The sequence below is a fragment of the Caretta caretta genome, chromosome 1, assembly GCF_965140235.1.
Source record: "Caretta caretta isolate rCarCar2 chromosome 1, rCarCar1.hap1, whole genome shotgun sequence".
Classification (NCBI taxonomy): domain Eukaryota; kingdom Metazoa; phylum Chordata; order Testudines; family Cheloniidae; genus Caretta; species Caretta caretta.
In genome coordinates this window covers 11,274,078-11,280,169 of record NC_134206.1, presented here as the reverse complement: position 1 = coordinate 11,280,169, position 6,092 = coordinate 11,274,078, and the positions used below count along the sequence as shown (strand labels likewise).

General features: G+C 50.8%; 1 long non-coding RNA gene across 1 annotated transcript; it reads right to left on the bottom strand.

Annotated features, from left to right (window-relative positions):
- Positions 1 to 832: 832 nt before the first annotated feature.
- On the bottom strand, positions 833 to 2,848 carry LOC142069006 (uncharacterized). The gene is made up of 2 exons (XR_012664812.1): positions 1,750 to 2,848; positions 833 to 1,161 (listed from the first exon to the last, which is right to left on the bottom strand). It is a non-coding gene; the product is annotated as an uncharacterized LOC142069006 (long non-coding RNA).
- Between the last annotated feature and the right edge of the window lie 3,244 nt (positions 2,849 to 6,092).

The following is a 6,092-nucleotide window of genomic DNA, read 5'->3' as shown; positions in this document are numbered from 1 at the left end:
TCGCAAGGGGTACTTTTCAATAGTGCTGCAAGCCCTGGTGGATCACAAGGGACGTTTCACCAACATCAACGTGGGATGGCCGGGAAAGGTACATGACGCTCGCATCTTCAGGAACTCTGGTCTGTTTCAAAAGCTGCAGGAAGGGACTTTATTCCCAGACCAGAAAATAACTGTTGGGAACGTTGAAATGCCTATATGTAACCTTGGGGACCCAGCCTACTCCTTAATACCATGGCTCATGAAGCCGTACACAGGCAGCCTGGACAGTAGTCAGGAGCTGTTCAACTACAGGCTGAGCAAGTGCAGAATGGTGGTAGAATGTGCATTTGGACGTTTAAAGGCGCGCTGGCGCAGTTTACTGATTCGCTTAGACCTCAGCGAAACCAATATTCCCATTGTTATTCCTGCTTGCTGTGCGCTCCACAATATCTGTGAGAGTAAGGGGGAGATGTTTATGGCGGGGTGGGAGGTTGAGGCAAATTGCCTGGCTGTTGGTTATGCACAGCCAGACACCAGGGCGGTTAGAAGAGCACAGGAGGGAGTGGTACGCATCAGAGAAGCTTTGAAAACAAGTTTCATGACTGGCCAGGCTATGGTGTGAAAGTTCTCTTTGTTTCTCCTTGATGAAACCCCCCGCCCCTTGGTTCACTCTACTTCCCTGCAAGCTAACCACCCTCCCCTCCTCCCTTTAATCATTGCTTGCAGAGGCAATAAAGTCATTGTTGCTTCACATTCATGCATTCTTTATTCATTCATCACACAAATAGGGGGATGACTACCAAGGTAGCCCAGGAGGGATGGTGGAGGAGGGAAGGAAAATGCCACACAGCACTTTAAAAGTTTACAACTTTAAAATTTATTGAATGCCAGCCTTCTTTTTTTTGGGCAATCCTCTGTGGTGGAGTGGCCGCCACATATGAGCTTCAGCCCTGTCTTCAGCCCGCCACTTACTCTCTTCAGCCCGCCACCTCTCCTCCCGGTCATTTTGTGCTTTCCTGCACTCTGACATTATTTGCCTCCACGCATTCGTCTGTGCTCTGTCAGTGTGGGAGGACAGCATGAGTTCAGAGAACATTTCATCACGAGTGCGTTTTTTTTTCTTTCTAATCTTCACTAGCCTCTGGGAAGGAGAAGATCCTGTGATCATTGAAACACATGCAGCTGGTGGAGGAAAAAAAAGGGACAGCGGTATTTAAAAAGACATATTTTATAAAACAGTGGCTACAGTCTTTCAGGGTTAAACCTTGCTGTTAACATTACATACATAGCACATGTGCTTTCGTTACAAGGTCGCATTTTGCCTCCCCCACCGCGTGGCTACCCCCTCAACTCTCCCCCGTCCCCATGGCTAACAGCAGGGAACATTTCTGTTCAGCCACAGGCAAACAGCTCAGCAGGAACGGGCTCCTCTGAGTGTCCCCTGAAGAAAAGCACCTTATTTCAACCAGGAGACCATGAATGATATCTCACTCTCCTGAGGATAACACAGAGAGATAAAGAACGGATGTTGTTTGAATGCCAGCAAACATACACTGCAATGCTTTGTTGTACAATGATTCCTGAGTACGTGTTACTGGCCTGGAGTGGTAAAGTGTCCTACCATGGAGGACGCAATAAGGCTGCCCTCCCCAGAAACCTTTTGCAAAGGCTTTGGGAGTACATCCAGGAGAGCCGCGAATGCCAGGGCAAATGAATCCTTTCACATGCTTGCTTTTAAACCATGTATAGTATTTTAAAAGGTACACTCACCGGAGGTCCCTTCTCCGCCTGCCGGGTCCAGGAGGCAGCCTTGGGTGGGTTCGGGGGGGGTACTGGCTCCAGGTCCAGGGTGAGAAACAGTTCCTGGCTGTCGGGAAAACCGGTTTCTCCGCTTGCTTGCTGTGAGCTATCTACAACCTCCTCCTCCTCCTCATCATCTTCTTCGTCCCCAAAACCTGCTTCTGTGTTCCCTCCATCTCCATTGAAGGAGTCAAACAACATGACTGGGGGAAGTGGTGGCTGAACCCCCTAAAATGGCATGCAGCTCATCATAGAAGCGGCATGTTTAGGGCTCTGACCCGGAGCGGCCATTCGCCCCTCTGGTTTTCTGGTAGGCTTGCCTCAGCTCCTTAAGTTTCACGCAGCACTGCTTCGGATCCCTGTTATGGCCTCTGTCCTTCATGCCCGGGGAGATTTTGACAAAGGTTTTGGCATTTCGAAAACTGGAACGGAGTTCTGATAGCACGGATTCCTCTCCCCATACAGCGATCAGATCCCGTACCTCCCGTTCGGTTCATGCTGGAGCTCTTTTGCGATTCTGGGACTCCATCATGGTCACCTCTGCTGATGAGCTCTGCACGGTCACCTGCAGCTTGCCACGCTGGCCAAACAGGAAATGAGATTCAAAAGTTCGCAGTTCTTTTCCTGTCTACCTGGCCAGTGCATCTGAGTTGAGAGTGCTGTCCAGAGCGGTCACAATGGAGCACTCTGGGATAGCTCCCGGAGGCCAATACCGTTGAATTGTGTCCACAGTACCCCAAATTTGACCCGGCAAGGCCGATTTAAGCGCTAATCCACTTGTCAGGGGTGGAGTAAGGAAATTGATTTTAAGACCCCTTTAAGTCGAACTAAAGGGCTTCATCGTGTGGACGGGTGCAGGTTTACATCGATTTAACGCTGCTAAATTCGACCTAAAGTCCTAGTGTAGACCAGGGCTTTGTTATTTTAAGTGCTTTAATGAGAGCTGAGATCACTTGTGGTGGGGCGGTGTTTCTGCCCAGCCTGCAAAAAGCTGAAAATCACTAGGAGCTGACAACTACTAAGAGACTGACCTGCAGAGGTCACGGCAGAGAGGCAGGTGGCAGCAAAAGGTAACTGACAGTCGGCCGGTGGGACTGGCGAGCAGTCAGCCGGTGGGAGTGGCAAACAAGCGGCTGGCAAGGCGGCCAGTGGAGAGAAACCGCAACTGGTGGTGTGGCCAGCCAGAGCAAGTGCTCAGATGGCAGAGAAAGCAAGGTGCCTTCTTCCCTGGACGGGAGGTGAACTCACACAAATGCACCTCTGAACCCTGGGTCCTCACTGACCAAAGACAATCACTGTGAGTGGGGTATGGTGATGGAGCAGAGAGGGGCACAGAAAAGGAACTTTTGGTTGTAGAACTCAAGAACACGAGGCATAAGGCTCTGCCCCACTCACTCTGGGGTGGGTGTCCTGCTCACAGTTTTATGTTTATGAATCCTGCTTGCAACTTTTCCCCTAATTAATGTCAGGTGACTTCCCGCCTTTCATTAAAAGTTTCTTTTCTGCACTCAGACTCTGTGCTTGCAAGCTGGGAAGTATTGTCTCTCAGAGGTGCCCAGGGAGTGGTGTGTAATTTTCCCAGGTTATTGGATGGGGGCTCGAGCTGGTTCTGTGTTGCATTGTTGAAAAGGAACCCCTAGGTATTGAACCTGGCCCTGGTTGCTGCCGGCTCCACCTGGCAGAAGGGTTACACCTTGTCTGAAGTGTAACTCAGGTATATCTTTTCAGTTTGTCTATTAATAAGCTAGGGTACACAGAAATCAGACTGAATTTGGATTACAGTCATGCCACAAAGCACAAATAACATGGTGCAGACTGTTCCCACTAAAGTTGATGGGAGTTTTGACCTTGATTTCAATGGGAGCGGGAGTGGACCCACATGTTGTTCTCTTCCTTTGCCTGAAGCCAGGATTGTGAAATGCTGGTTTCTCTAGTAAGAGATTAAATAATGGTGCTCTCAGACATCTCCTCTCAAATTCCAGACAGTTATGCGTGCCAACACTTATGTGCACAGAACTTCCTATGCAACGTCCTGGATACCCCAGTCTGCAACCTTTACCAAGGTAGCAGCAGTCCTTGCTCATAGCAAACCAAAGTCAATTGGGATCACTGGGGTGCAGGCCTGCAGGATCAAGTTCCAAGTGCACATGGGAAAAACCCTGATACCCATGTGCACAAAGCCTGTAGTGGGAAGGAGGGGGACTGTGTCTATTTATTTTGGTCTATAAAACCCAGCTAACGGAAAGGCTCATCCCAAGCTGGGGGAAAGGTTACAAGATTCCTTATTCAAAGTAACTATAACATTACATTAAAGGTCTAGAAAACATGACCTATGAGGGAAGATTGAAAAAATTGGGTTTGTTTAGTCTGGAGAAGAGAAGACTGAGAGGGGACATGATAACAGTTTTCAAGTACATAAAAGATTGTTAGAAGGAGGGAGAAAAAATGTTCTTCTTAACGTCTGAGGACAGGACAAGAAGCAAATGGGCTTAAATTGCAGCAAGGGCAGTTTATATTGGACATTAGGAAAAACTTTCTAACTGTCAGAGTGGTTAAGCACTGGAATAAATTGCCTAGGGAGGTTGTGGAATCTCCATCATTGGGGATTTTTAAGAGCAGGTTGGACAAACACCTGTCATGGATGGTCCAGAGATAATACTTAGTCTTGCCTTGAGTGCAGGGGACTGGACCTGATGACTTCTCAAGGTCCCTTCCAGTTCTATGATTCTATGATTAAATAGCTTAGATCCAATACCGCTATCCCCCATAACCATCCTTAGGTCCAGTCCCCAATGTAATTCCCCCATGAGCCTTGCAGTGCAGCCCATCAGCCCGGGCAGAGCAGGGTGGGAAGCATTTTCTAGAGGTGAGGGGCCCTCCTGGAGAATGCTCAAGGGCCTCACCTATCTAGGCCCCCAGCAGCAGCCCGAAGTCTAAGAACACCTGTAAATTGCTAACCTCTTTCACATATAGTGGCCAGTCACCATCAGTTGGCAGAGCTGATCAAATTCCAGTCAGTTCTTCTAGCTATGTCACCCACCCTAACGAGACTACCTCTGTCTGGTCCTCACTGAGCCTCACCCAATGAGACCTCATGCCAACCCCAGTCTCCAGTAGGCAGCAGGTAGCCAGGCCTCTCCACCAGTGGTATCATCCATAATGGAGCTACACGGATAGTTATTCTCCACACACAGCAGATAGCATGACTCATATCTCCTTGCTAATCCACTTAGTATACATATACTGCATGACCGCACAGTATCTTTCGAAAGAGAGCCCTTGGCTTAGATAATCAATTGCCCTTGTTCACCATCTGGATCCTTCTGTATTAAAAGGAGTGAAGCCACTGCCGAGCTGAGTCACCTCTTCCTGCTAAGGACCACACACCCTTGCCAACCACCCCTCATTACTCATCACAGCAAAGGCACCCAAGAGATAGAACAGAATCAGCTGGGACAAAGCTTCTGATACCGCACTCACCACCGTCATAGCTGAGCGCCTTCCGTAGCGCATTAAGCAAAGCGACTAGCATCTGGCATGTGTTGTACGTTCTCTCATCCTCTTTGTGGGATGCTCACCAGCCAACACCACCAGTGCAGGTTGGCTCCTGCACCCAGCTCTCAACCCAGAGGGACAGGGGTTAAGGAGATCTGTGGAGCGTGGAACAAGCCCCGTGACCAGTAGGGGCAGGCTGCTGGGCCCCTGCCTCTGCTCTCTGGGGGATCACACTTCCCAGGGCTGCCAGCTGCCGTTGTGCACAAATGGCTCATTTAATTCCATGAACCAAGAGTGACTGGTGTCACAGACCCCTCCAGGCCAAAGGGTGCCAAAGCTGGAGCCAGCAGCAAGGGGTCATCTGGCATGGAGAAGAGGAAGAGGAAAGACTGAGAGTACAGAAGAGGGAAGTGCTGGGCCAGCCCTTTCAGCTCCTCCTGACTTCCCCGAGACTTTTGCACCCGCCCTAGTGACGACTCTGGCCAAGCAGGGGGTGGGGCTGGGGGCATATGACAGGGAGCCAGGACGCCAGGCCTGGGGGATGTGGCAGGGAGCCAGGAACTAATTGCCTGGGGGCCTTGGCAGGGAGCCGGGACCCTGTACCCAGGGATATGGCAGGGAGCCAGGGACCCAGGCCCCGGGGACGTGGCAGGGAGCTGCGACTTCAGGCCCTGGGGACGTGCCAGAGAGCCGGGATCCCAGGCCCCAGGGACGTGGCAGGGAGCTGCGACTTCAGGCCCTGGGGACGTGCCAGAGAGCCGGGATCCCAGGCCCCGGGGACGTGGCAGGGATCCGGGACCCTGTATCTGGGGACGTGG